The 14092-nt window shown below is 39.8% G+C and overlaps 1 non-coding gene across 1 annotated transcript; it reads right to left on the bottom strand.

Moving 5' to 3' along the window:
• Positions 1–1559: 1559 nt before the first annotated feature.
• On the bottom strand, positions 1560–1666 carry LOC114210522 (U6 spliceosomal RNA). The gene has a single exon (XR_003609537.2). It is a non-coding gene; the product is annotated as a U6 spliceosomal RNA (small nuclear RNA).
• Between the last annotated feature and the right edge of the window lie 12426 nt (positions 1667–14092).

The following is a 14092-nucleotide window of genomic DNA, read 5'->3' on the forward strand; positions in this document are numbered from 1 at the left end:
TTGTGTTACATTCAATATAACTTGGAATCCACCATCTCAGATTCTCAGGCTGTCTTTTCCTTCTTTCAGTCTCTGAAGCATTGCTAGCAAATTCAGAGGCCTTGTTTCCCTTATGATAACATTGCATTTGCAAAGCTCCTTACACTGTGTCTTTGCCTGCATTATCCTATTGGACACTTACAGCAACTCAGTGTGGGTATTATTACCCATGTTTTTCTGTGTTCTTTTTACCAGGAGAACATCTAAGCACTATTCACATATGTAAACAGTAGTGGTGGAGCTCATTCCCACATACTGTTCTTCTGAGGCTCAGGGCAAGGATTTCTCCGTTCAAACCTTGCCTTAAAGGGCAGGGAGAATGTGCAAGAAGGACTCGTCTCTTGGCCCAGAGCTTTCAGAACTGATCTGTAGGGGTAACTTTGCCCACATTTTCTGCATAGCTGGTCATGAAGTGCAGATGAGGGCCCACCATCACTCTCATGATTTTCATGGTGTGGGGCCCAAACCTGACGATAAAGAGAGGCTTCTGTAAGAAGCAGCCAGATGGATCAAGTTATCAAGACTAGGCCTCCTGGCCACCGTGAAAAATTCTCTAGGCTGTTGACCTCCTAATCCCAGTACAACCTCTGTCTTCAAGCAGGACCAGATGCAGACAGACATTGAATATATGCTTTTAAAACAGTATTCTTCTCTGAGTAGGGTGGGGCAGGTAGACCCCAAATTCAACATGGTGCTTGGTTTGTTACTTCCCATCTTCATTTCACAGATAAAATGTGCTGCAGCCATCAGCATAAGACACTAGTTTGGTAAATTTTTGTGTGCGTTCAGCACCCTTGATCTGGAGCATACGCGAGCGGATGCTTGTGTTTGAAATGATGACTCACAGTTAATCATTATAAGAAATAGGCTTCCCACTTCATAAACTCTAGGAAAGACTGTTTTCTTTTCCTAACATTTAAATTACTCAGCCATTTAATGCATTAAAACCCAATTATACCTTAGTATGTTGGAGAATTTCAAAAGCTATTCCCTGCAGCATCTGTGCCTAAGACTGCATTTTATCATTCAGTTGTTCAAACTCTAATACAGGATTTACCATAAAAAACAGGAAGAAGAAAAAGAAGCTTAAAACACAGAGAAGCACATGACAAGACCTTGGCATTGCTCCCTAAAATGGCAGTTCTTGAGGAATGTGGGGCAAGGAATCTTGTTTCCCAGCTGGTTTGGACTTTGCTCCATGCTTAGGTGTGCATGTGGTTATATCAGGAAAAGGATAAAGAAGAGAAATGTCTTGCAGCTGGGAGCCCGTAAAGGGTGTATACAAAATGAACGTGGTCATTGTAATGGGGGGCAGTGGATAAGTAGCAAAAGTTGGGAATATTACTTTAATGCTTTGTACTTTGTGTGTATGTGTGTGTGTGTGTGTGTGTGTGTGTGTGTGTGTGTGTGTGTGTGTGTGAAGCCTACAGCACCTGGGTATAACTGGGCAGTCTTCCCCCCCTGCTTAGCTTCCCAGATCAGACGAGACCCGGGATGTTCAGGGTGGTGTGGCCATAGACAAAGATCTGGAACGTGTCACACATCTGTGCATCATCCTTGTGTAGGCCCCATGCTAATCTTCTCCGTATCATTCCAATTTTAGTATATGGGCTGCCGAAGCAATCACAACTGCAATGCTTTTTGCACAATAGGTGATGAAATCACAGTCCGCTAGCCAGAAGTTTTGCATTTTCCTGGGAAATCTCTTGCAGGCTAATGCCTTGAACCCTGTAAAGAAAGCTTGCATTCCCACCAGAAACCTGATCGCTCTAACATTCCAGGTGAGAAGATAAGCCAGTCGGTTGAATGGGAAAGCCTGAAAGTTCGGGAAGAACTGAAATTCAACATATTTGTCAGCCTGGAAAGGAAAATGGAAATGAGATTAAGTGATTCAAATTTCTTAAAAAGAGTGTGTTTTCTTTTGTGTTTTTCCTCCCAGCACCAGAGCAAAGCCATATTCAAGTAACTGTAGTAAGATACGGAATTCCAGAGGGAGATAAAAGAATGATTCTCCAACATCCCCGATGCAATCATGACATTAACATCTCCAAAAATCACCAGAGAGACATAGGATTAGTTCCTTTCTAAACATAAAAGAAACAACACAAAGAAACCATTGCTACTGTTTGGGAATAGTTTATATAACCTTATATGCAACAGTACTGTGGCCCTCTTTCTCTAGCTACCAGTATAAATCAAACAATTGATTTCATCATTGTAAATACATTAAATAGTGGAATAATTGGCTAGTAGAACTGAAAGGGACCTTGGCATTCAATCCTGTTCCCACCTCTTACAGATCAGAGACATAGTTCTCAGGGAAGGATGGTGAGTTATGCACAGTCGTTCAGATAATGGGAGTGCTGCGACAGAGATCCAGGTGCTGTGATGTTAATCTAGGTTTCCCATCACAGGATTTCCCTCTGAAATATCTTTGAGTTTAAGGAGTGAAGAGTGAGAGGGAATCCAAAAGCTAGAAGGCTGGGATAGGAGCCAAGACCCTCTTTCCCTTCTCTGTGTGGGTAGACTCATCTTCGGTCTCAGCAACAATTAAAGAAAGCAAGCAAAACTACTAGATGGCAGCATCATATTTTAAAGTTGGTCTCAAATCAGGATAGTATCTTCTATGTGGAGCCCAAGTTAAGATAAATGTCTGGGTTGTGTGCCTTCTTTGTAGATCTGGAAGATTGTATTAAGGTTCCAAATGATACTGAGATTTGCTAAGTCAAGTCTTACTTGTCAATAGCTCCTTGTTGGATATTTAAAGTTCAAGAGCTTTGTTTGCTTTAGTTAAGTGCTCTGAAGTGTTTCAACAGCCATTGACCCATTTATATAAACAAATGAAGGAACGAACACAGTGATAATCCATGATACCCGGAAGCGGCCCAAGCCTAAGGAGTAGCATAAATCCTTGATGACTTAAAGATAAGCCTTCCACACACCTGCGTAATTCACTTTGTTAAACAAGTACATGTGCGCCAGTGGGTTTGATTGGCTGAAGAGGGAAGGGCTGGGAAAAAAATATTTACTACTTTCAGTACAATCTCTCTTTCTTTTTAAGATTTTATTTATTTACTTGAGAGAAAGAGAGAGAGAGAGCAGGAGCAGGGGGAGGGCCAAACGGAGAGGGAGAAGCAGACTCCCCGCTGAGCAGGGAACCCAATGTGGGAACTCAATCCCAGGACCCTGGGATCATGACCTGAGCCGAAGGCAGATGCTTAACCACTGAGCCACCCAGGCGACCCACAATCTCTCTTTCTTTAAATTTATTAATGTGTGAGCGTTTTGCCAAGAAGTACAGTTACAACCTTGATACCATTCTTTGTTTTCAAGTGATAAATTTTCTATTGTTATTCATCATCTTTTTTTTACACTTGAGGTGATTTTAGTTGGGTTTGTCAAAAATTGGTTTCCTCCAAGTGTTAGTTATTTTATATAATTTGCCATCCATTTAGACTTTTAGAGAGTATCATTATTTCATAAGGAAACTCTATTTTAGAAACGTGGCATAGGTTGAAATTCACTATCAAATAATGTCACCTCAAACAACTCTAAAAAAAATACATCTCCATCTTTATAGAGAAAGTAAAATGATCCCAGTCTGATATCCTGTGACTTATTATGCCAGAGTTTCCAAAGATGGATATGTTTGTGCCACACACAGTTAGAACTCCTAACCTGCTCACCCTCAAAGGTAGGGAAAGCAGAGTTCCTGAAATCCTAAGGAGAGAACCTGTAGACAAGGAAAGGAATACTTGGAAAGGAAAGGGAAGACAAGCTTTCATGAATGGAGTTGGCACTTGGCTTCGAATTTTAAATTAGCAAAATCATATCACTTTCTCTGCCCCCTCATCTGTGACACCTTGTTCTCTTGTCACCAGTTATAAATATCAGGTAATTTATTAACCCTAACAAGTCTGGGTGGCTAATTGCAAAACCATGTATTGTCTGGAAGAAGTTTGAGCCAAATGCTGGGTGTACTCGGCAGAGAATCTCAGAGCAACTGAAACACCTGCTGTAGACTGACACATCTTGGTTCACACAAGAACTTGAGAACACTCCTGAATTCCTGAATGATTGCCTAGAGTCCAAAGGCTTACTGGAATAGGAACTCGAATTGGAAAAAAAAAAAGATGGTCTTCATGTCATCTTTAGAATTGAAGGCAGTTTGTTCTGACATAAGACAGAGAGGGAATAAGAAGACATTAGCTTTGGTTTTTCTCCTGCAGTTTACATCAGCTTTAACAAGTTCTTTCTTCTCTTTTCCTCTTGCATTCATCACTCCATCTTTTGAATATCTTGCCCCTCAAGTGTTTTAATGTCTTTCAAGAGGAATGAAAGAATAAGCTATAAAACGTCAGGAAGGAACTGGATTAAAATCGGATGGATTCTCAGCTTATCTTGACTCTGGAATGTATCATGAGAGCTAGAGAGAAATGGTGACGTGTGACTACCAGGCAAATGGCAGAGAGGGGTTGGCAAAGGATTTTAAGAGCTGTAGTCTGGAATGTGAGAATTTCCTTAAGGCTTTTCTTCTCAATTAAAGTTTTACCAGGCTGTGCTTTTATACTTATTAAATTTGGGTGTAGCTGCATCTCTTCCCCCAAAGAAACTCCTATTTCTCTCTCCTAGGTGGAACGAAGAACTCTTTTCTTCTCTCTGCCACATACCCCCATCATCTCCTATACATTTTGCTATTGTTTGGTGAAAATGGGAACTTTTATTTCTAACCTTTTATTGTTTGTCTCTGCTCCACATCCTGTAACTGTTTTCATTTTTCTGCAGAGCTGCACACCGCCTTTTCTGTTCGGGTCAGTGTTTGAAGTGGTAGGGCATGCAAGTCCCCCTCCAACTGATTTTCTAGAAGGTGTTACATCTCTGTATTTCATGTCATTCATGGTAACTAAGCGCATCTACAATTGGCAGAATTGTCTAAGTGGAGTAGTGAGCTGAAAAACAGTGAGTATAACAGAAATAAAAACACTTAATAAAACTAGTTTTAATCAATTCAACAACAACAACAAATTATTAAATGCCCATTAGGTGGTAAGAGTCATGATGAGTACTAGAAGAGAGAAAATAATAGAAAAGAAGGCCCAGCCTTTGTCCTGAAGGGACTTAATCTTATAAAAGTCATGCTTATAAGGCAAAGGACCATACCATGAGACAGAATATGATTTGGGCATGAGAAATTTACTAGCAACATTACATAAAGGAGGGACGGGGGGGGGGGGGTTGGCGCCTGGCTGGCTCTGTCAGTGGAGCATGCAACTTTTGATCATGGGGTTGAGTTTGAGCCCCATGCAAGGTGCAGAGAATCCTTGAAAATAAAATCTTTAGGAAAAAAAAAAGGAGGGACCATTCTTTTGGGTGAATGGAAGAAAGCCTCTTAAAGAAGTATATATGTGTGAGACTTTAAGGAATAGGTAGCGTTTTAAGTAGTTTCTGTTTTCTTGGTTTTCCTCATTATAAGGTAGTAAGTGTCCATTAAAGAAAAATAAATGAGAATATACAAAGAAATCGAAAGAAAATTATTGAAAAAACACCATTCCTGCTGCAGGATGACTGCTGTGAACATGGGGCAGTTAGAACACGGGCTGTGAGGCATCTGCCTGTGGATCTTAGTGAGGGACATCGCATGTCCAGTGTGTCCTGCCCTCTCTCAGACTTCCAGGGGCTCTCCCAGAAATGTTCATGCCAAGCCAGGTGACAGAGGCTTCTGCCTCTGTGATTTTCTATTCCTTGTTACAATATTTATTAATGCCCAGTAGACAGTCTCATCTCTCTGCAAGGGAAGGTGAATGAGCAACGATGAAATGCCGTTAGCATTTCTTGTCGGTATTTAAATGTAACATTTTATCAATCCATTAATTGGTAATTAAAGGACAAAAGCATCACTTCATTCCCCCCATGAATGACACCAACTTTCCTTCTTCCCAAAAAGCTGTTTCAGGAGGCTTTAGTGGGCTGAGTAATCAGTATTTCTTCTAACACTTTTGTTGTTTAAAAATGCCTTTGTTTCATTTGAGGTGTGAGAAAATGTGCTAACCTTGTCTTCGTTGGTGCAACAGTGCAGAAATGATAACTGTATATACATTTTTTTTACATAAAAATAGAGAGGAGCAGGAAGGAGAGAGACAACTTATTTAAATCCTGAATACAGTCAGACCTCATATGCATTGTTAAAAAAAAAAAGCCCTAAAGAATTGCATATGGATTAGAGGGATGAATATTCTATTATTTCAGTCTGTTCTGCTGATCTTCTTATTGTGACTTTGTGCTTCAGAAATCTGCTAGGAATTTGGCTTTGCCGTAGTAGGCAGTAATTTTAAATGTGTATCAAGCACTTGATAGTGTATGATTTGCGTGCTGTTGCATTCTTATTCCCTAAATTTTCCACCAATTTATTACTTTTTTCATACTGTTTTAATATTTCAGGATGATGAATATATACAGCATCATTAAAGGTAAATAAAAAATGCATGAAATTAAAAAATGGAATATTAGATGTTTCTTTGCTGTAATCCCCCAGCCCAATTGGAATGAAATGTCTCTGTTCTATCAAGTAATCCCTAAACATGATTAGGAACCTGGGAGTGTCCACACAGCCCACATAATATTTGTATCATCTAAGCCTATTTATGTAAGGTTTGAGTAAAAGTTGTTATTAGAAGACCTATAAACCCATTTTACAATTCTGAAAGATATGCTTGCCTCTTAATCTTTTCTACCTTTATTATTTTTGCTGGAGTTGATGACAACGTGTTCTTAATTCGTTTTTCAGAATGCTATTACTGTACATCTTCTTCATACTTAGATGATACATTGGCTATTCTATTGAAATACATTTTAAAGACCAAGGATTGAGTTCAGGAGTTCATTTGCATCTGTTGGTGTTTTTTTCAATATTTATAAGAAGGAGAAGAGTTAGTTTTGTAGGGTCTGTCACAACGTCCAATCAGTCAATATGTGTCCAGGGCAGGTTTTCCCAAAGTATTCCTTCTTTTAAGGAAGTTTGTTCCTATTATATTGACGCACTAAGCTCCTGGGTTTTTTATTGTTTTTTTTTTTTTTTCTTTAGTAAAAACAGTTTGCACTGTGTGATGCTTTGCTATGAAATTGTTTAAATTTAATTTTGATTTTTTAACCAAAGGAAGCAGTGTTTTGTAAAGAGAATATCTAAACATAAAAAGACCAAAAAATGTTTTCCCTAAGCCTTGATCAACGCCCCACAGTGTGTTAATGACTTCTTTGGTGGAAAGATATCCTTTCTTTATTAGCAAATCTTCAGTGTTTGCCCTCTTTAAAAGGCCTCTTTATAGGGAGAAGTTTTTCAAAACATCTTAAAAGTCATACCTATAATTCTTTTTTTTCTCTTCCTTCCAATTAGGTTTTAGTGGATATCAGGCTTTTCTTAACCCAGTTTAGTTCTTTTAATCGTGCAGATACTGATCTAACAATTGCATGCAAACCCTCTTGAATTTCGGGGAAGTTCACCAATTGCACCCTTATTCCAGATACTTTAAAGTATCAGGACATTTTTGTTTCCTTTAATGTAGTATTCCTTATTTATTTTTGGCTTACACACAAAAGACAGTTTTTACTGTTTCACTGCTTAACCCAAATCATGAAATGTGAAGATTGACAGCTCTTATTAATTTCACAGTTAGGAAATGTGTTAAGTGACCACTGTTTCCAATGAATCCTCAGCAGTGTGGTATATTTTAAAACCATATTTCAGACAGCACCCCAAAGATATTCCATGGTGAGACCTTTTAAACCTTTGCTTCTGCTCTGGCAAGTTAGCTCTGATACCTAAGATGAATCCTCATAGTGAAAGAGGCATTCCCTTAGCCTCCGTGTGGGTTAAGTTTGGGCTTTCTCTTCCTGCAAACACCAGGTTGGAGCAGAGAGGCCTGGTGTCGTTCTTTTACACTTTGCAAGTCTGCCATTTGGTACACATGCTGTCAGCAATTGCAGAAATTGTCCTCTGCCAGCCAGTTTTTGTGTGTGTGTTACTCATTTTGCAAAGAAAATAATGACGGCAAATGACATATGGCCAATATTCCCCAAGCTGAACTTGACCCCCGGCTGGGCGGGGGTAGGGGGGCGGGTTGCGGGAGGAAAGTTTTAAATAGTCCGCACCCTTCTGCTAGAAAAATCAGCATCGAGCATGTGATTTCATAATGGTCGTGTGACAGGGCTGCTCCATGGTGTTCAGTGCATCAGAAATCTGAGCCTCCTGCCACCAGCTGTGCCCAACCAGACCGCATGTCCTGGGTTCAGTTGGCAGATCAAGCTGCGCTGTGTCGCAACTGCCGCTGGGTGGGGGGAGGGGCACCCAGGTGCAGCGCAGCCAGGGAGGCCTGAGCCAGAGGGGTCCTGCTCCCAGGGCAGGTGGCGGGAGTGGCCTAGTGTGTGTGCATTTGGGAGCATAGCCACAGGACCCCCAAGAGAAGAGAGAAAAATCTGGACCCTTAGTCTGGAAAATTTCTGGATTGGATATGTGGTCTATGCCATTCCTCGAAGCGCTTTCCAAAGATGCTGAAAGGAGCAAAGTAGAGAGCGGAGTGGCCCATGGCTTAGAAGTCAGCCTTGGCATTTCCCGTCTGTGCAACCCTGGACCATTTACTTTGTGTCTTCATACCTCAGGCACCTCATTTGTAAAATTGGGATAACAATATTATCTACTTCCAAGGATTAAATAAAATAATCCTTTTAAAGTGCTTAGCTCAGTGCCTGGCACATAGTCAGCATTCAACAATATTACCATTTGTGAAGGTCTCATTTGCGGGATGTGTAACACTTTCCTTTTATATATGGAGAAACTGAGGCTGTAAATCATGAGCTCACCTAAGACCACTTGGCCAGGAATAGAATTCGTGTTTCCTGGCTTTCATGCTATTATGCTAACCACCAATCTATGCCTCTTCCCTGCATCAAGCCCTTAACGTTCCTATCCTTGATTAAAGCAAGGAGTGGCAGGGGTGGGTGGGTGAGGGGGGAGGATTTAAGAAAATAATGGTAAGAAATAACCTTATAGAGATGAACTTAATCTATTGTATGTCATGCTTGAAGCTAATTGTATTTGAAGTAAATACGCACACACACACACACACACACACACACACACACACACACACACACACAGTTTGTTTCCAGTATCTCCCCACAGCTAAAATTATCAGATTTTTAAAATATAAGTTTTATGTTGTTGGGAAAATTGGAAAGTTTTAGAAAATAATTATTTTTGGTAACTGTGGAGTCTTGTATGCTTCTGAAACTATCCACAGGCGCTTAAACGGGCTCTGTGCCTTGGGCAGAATAAGGTAGAGAAATGTTTACAGTTCATAGTTGTGAACGTGCGCTGGAGTATTTTGCCTTAAGCAATACAGAAACTCCTGGGATAAGCAAAAAGCACATTTTCAAAGTGAAAAAGACTGAAGAAAGTAGCAGAAATATTACATGGGAAGGTTGAAAACCATTTATGAGGCTGGATTAAAAAGCATAGGCAATGAGGAATCTTTATGCTTCTTCTATTAATAATGAGTTGTGTCTACATTCACAAATTAGTTTGCAAATTAATATTTGGAGTTAGCTAAACAACTGGTTATTAATTTTTTGAGAAGAAAAAAAGTTGAATCTGCCAGTTACTTGAGTGATTTTGACACACAGTTCCCCAAACAAGCAAACAAAACTGTGTATACAGGCATAGTATAATTCAGCTTTCTCTAGGTTGTGAAATTCATTCTACAGATGGAATTTCCATCCACCCCCAAACCAAATACTGAATAAGCACAGGTCTGCAGCTCATGTCCACAGTGCAGTCAGGCTGCTAATTTGGTTTGATGGCTATATATGGCCCAGTGGTCTGGGGGTGTTTCTTCTCCCCAAATGACAACAGTATTGTGGTGGGCAGAGCAGGAGCTTTTTTGCTGTTGTTTTGTTTTTTGGTTTTTTGTTTTGTTTTTTCCCATCACCAAGGAGCAAAGCCTTTTGGGCACATTAGCACTACTTTCAGCAAGTAATGCAAAAATGGGAAATAATTGGGTTGAGGAGCTCCTGGGATATTAGTGGTGCTGTGGGCAGGAAAGCAGGCATTGGAAAATAAATGACAAATTAGTCTGCTTAATCTCTTTATTGTGAATCAGATGCCACGGCAGAGGTTCATAATACATTAATAAACACCAGTTAATGCAACTGAGATACTATTCCTCAAATTCGCAAGAGTGGTAAGAATTCTTCCCTTAGGGAGTGAGCATGTTTACTGAATGATTTTCTCCCTCCGTAAGCCGGACTTTGTGGTATAAACCCAGGTAAATAATAATAACCGTTGTATGTGTATAGTGCTGAAGCATTTACGGACAGTTTCATCCATATCAACTTCTGTGAGCTTCACTAGGACATCCCTGGGAGGGACAGGTTTTCCTATGTCCCCATTTTACAGAGAAGCCACCTGAGGAGTTACATGACCTCCCAAATGGGACTCAGTGTTGGTCAAAAAAAGATCTGGCAATCAGAGAAAGACAATTATCATATAATCTCACTGATATGTGGAATTTAAGAAACAAGGCAGATGATCATAGGGGAAGAGACAAAAAAATGAAACAAGACGAAACCAGATAGGGAGACAAACCATAAGAGACTCTTAATCTTAGGAAACAAACTGAGGGTTGCTGGAGTGGCGGAGGTGTGGGAGGGATGGGGTGGCTGGGTGACGGACATTGGGAAGGGTATATGTTATGGTGAGCACCGGGTATTATATAAGAGTGATGAGTCACAGACCTGTACCCCTGAAACAAATAATATATGTTAATTAATTGAATTTAAATTTAAAAAAAAAAGATTTGGATCTTGATTTTCTAGCTTCACAACTTGTGATCTTGCTACCCCATTGCCCCATCTACTTAGAGTCAAAATCTATATATTAGTATAACTCCATATAATATAAATTCTGATATCCCCTGAGTTATGGTCCCTCATCCATTTTTAATCCAATTCCATAATATTACAAATATGACTAAATTCCAAAATCTTACTAAGTTCCGGACATTACAAAGACTGCCCTTACATGTCCCCTTAGTACTGATGACATAAAGGAGTCCCCTGACATTTTACATATGGAAACTGAGACACACAGATGGCTTAGCAGAGCAGGTGAGCATCAGAAGTATCGTTAACCAGACTTGCCAAGGTTATTTCTCTAGGTACTCTGACTTTTAGCTGATCATGTCATGTGCTTAACATAGGGCAGCATCGAGTGTGGGCTTTCTCCCTTAGCATCTCTAGAACAGGAGTCAGCCATTAAGGCTCGTGGGATCTGTCGGTGACTGGACATCTTTACAATAATCCCATCCAGCTTTGGCTGTTCCTCTAGCTTATACCCGCACAATGCTTAACACGGACCCATTCAGCTGTGCAGTGTCCCTTTATCCTAGTTAACATGATGTTTTGTACTTACTCTAATACTTGTGATGAGAAGGATGCTTTTGTATATTGAGCCGTTTTTAACCTCATTTGTGTCAGCCTGGCCCTCCTTGCTGTACGGCATAGAAAACGGGCACTAGATTTATGCTTACTGGTCAGTTGACCAGAGGGCATGGGCTAACCACAACCCCTCTTATTTGTTCACACAGGAGCACCTGCCCTGCTGTCAATTAGGGTATGGCCATGATAGTAATGGGAAAGAGATGGTATCTGGCCAAGGTCATGGAGAGGAAGGAGTAGATAAAAAAATGTACAAGGGACACAGACTATGGAAATCAGACTTATATTTGAGCTGGAGTTATCAAAATGTATTTCTGAGATCAGGCACATTCAGGGTGGTATGGCCTGTCAAAATGTATTTCTAAGAAAGAAAGACTGATTGCTCATACGAGGAAGACCAATCATTAGTGAAGAATGTCCAAAGCCAGTGTTTCTCTCATTGTCTTACAGCATCTAGGAATGCTGTGTCCACGTGGTCAAAACGGTTGCTCTCTTTGTTGCCTTGCTCATTGTGTAATCCGCTGTACAAAGAGGTCTGAAGAACTCTAGGGTCAATGGCCCTCCCAAATAAGTTAAGTAGAAACACTATCCATTCGGTGTTCATGCAAATGTGAAGTTTTTTTTTTTTTTTTTTGTAATTTAGTTTCTGCAAAGCACTTAAATGTATCCACTTGGTGTTTTCAGATAAAAGCAAAATGTTTCCTATTCTTTCTAATGATCTTTAAAGAAACATATTAAAAACAGACAAGGGAAAACATCTTGGATTTGGTTTCTTTATATAATATCTCTTTTCAACCTATATTTGAGTTGTCAACTTGATTGTTTCTTTCGGTGTCTTCTCTGAGAGTGTGACTTGGAGGCTTCCAGGGTAATTATGCCTCCTACCTTTCTAAGGACAGTCTGCTACTGTTTTCTCTAAATAACCTGTGATCATGTAATGGATAAACAGTATTACCTCTGTTTTAATGACCCCCTGATTCTACAGTGGCCGGCAGTGTGCCAGAGTCAGCTCCTTGGACTCTGTTTTTGTTCTACATTCCTCAGTACTACGACGAAAACTATTTACGTTTTGCTTGAATAGCTTAAACACCATTTTAGAAGACTTTAGATTGCTTTTGAACATATTTGAATGCATCTTTAGCCATCACTGGGCTTAAAATGGAAACCCTTTTTTCAGCTTATCTGTATTAAACACCTGTAAAAATCAATGGCACTGTATTTTTTTTCTTATAATGCTCTTTTCCTTTAACTAATGCCAGAAATAATGCACAATTTATTCTAACGTGTTCTTTTCCCTTTGCCTGATGTTCTCCAGTAGTAAGTGGCATAGTATATAAGAACTCACTTCTGCTGACTTAATACTAAAATTGCCAGGTTGATGTTGAAATTCAACCAATTGGAGCCTAATCCTCAAGAAGAAATTTGCTGTCTCTCCTACTGATTATCACCTGTCGTCTTCATAATGAATATGCAGAAAGTTTATTTTATTTTTTGCAAGTGCACATACTTACATAAATGACCAATAGGAGAAGTTAGAGGTAACCAGTGATGTTTTTGAGCATTGTTATTTTTCCCTAAAATCAGAAGTCTTTACATTTATATTGAAAATATTGAGTGGTTTGTATGAGCTTTATGCCAAACTAAGATTAGTGTGCTGTAGCCCATTACAAATGTAGAAGACTGACCATTTTTTATGAGTTAGAATAAAAAATATGATAATAATGTCTTCTCATCATCATAAAGAGAGATGATAACGACTAAATGAAATATTTATATTATCTCATTTTATTTGATAGGTTCCATCTTCTTCCATACCAAACACTTTCTCAAGAGCAACCGTAGCTTCCTGGTCAAAAAATAAGTCTTTGTAGAATTCAAGGTCTTCATCTGTGTTGCTAATAAATCCAGTAATCCAATATTTTGCTCTCTTTAATTTCTGAAATTTGTTTTGCATCTTAAAATGGAGCCCAGGGATTTAGTATGTTTTGATCAGGGCTGTGTGTAAACTTGGGTTGTATCTTAGTTTCTATATGGGAACAAAGAGGATTATTTGTTCCCAAGTATTTCCTTCTGGGAAGTGGGCTAATTTGTAAACAAAAATGTGTGTGTGTGTGTGTGTGTGTGTGTGTATTACACATATATTATTTGTGCCGTCTGTTACTGACCCACATATTCAGTATGCCACTTGTCTCTTCATCAGCCATATTATGAGGCTCTCCCTGGCCTGTCTCCTCCCTCGTGCATTATCCTGCTGTCGTCTTATATAGTCTTATATACAATCTATATTCTTCCAGACTTTTAGATTTTGTTTGAGACATAATACAGAGAAACACTGACACATATGTCACTGCAAAGTCCCGTAGAGATGGCTTTATAACCCTGGCGCTCTGAACACGTATGTTCAGTGGGCGACGTGGCCACTCTTTGCACGGCCCCCACTCTCATAAAGGATTCTGAGTTCCCGGGAAGTGTTTTCAGGCAGGTGGCTGTGCCCCGGTGCTTTCTTGTGAACTGAACTGCCCCTGTCTTGTCCTCCATCTCTCTCGTCCTCATTCCCTGTGCTCCT

The sequence above is a fragment of the Eumetopias jubatus genome, unplaced genomic scaffold (genome assembly GCF_037043125.1).
Source record: "Eumetopias jubatus isolate StellerSeaLion01/CBP00866 unplaced genomic scaffold, mEumJub1_p1.0 scaffold_12, whole genome shotgun sequence".
Lineage (NCBI taxonomy): Eukaryota > Metazoa > Chordata > Mammalia > Carnivora > Otariidae > Eumetopias > Eumetopias jubatus.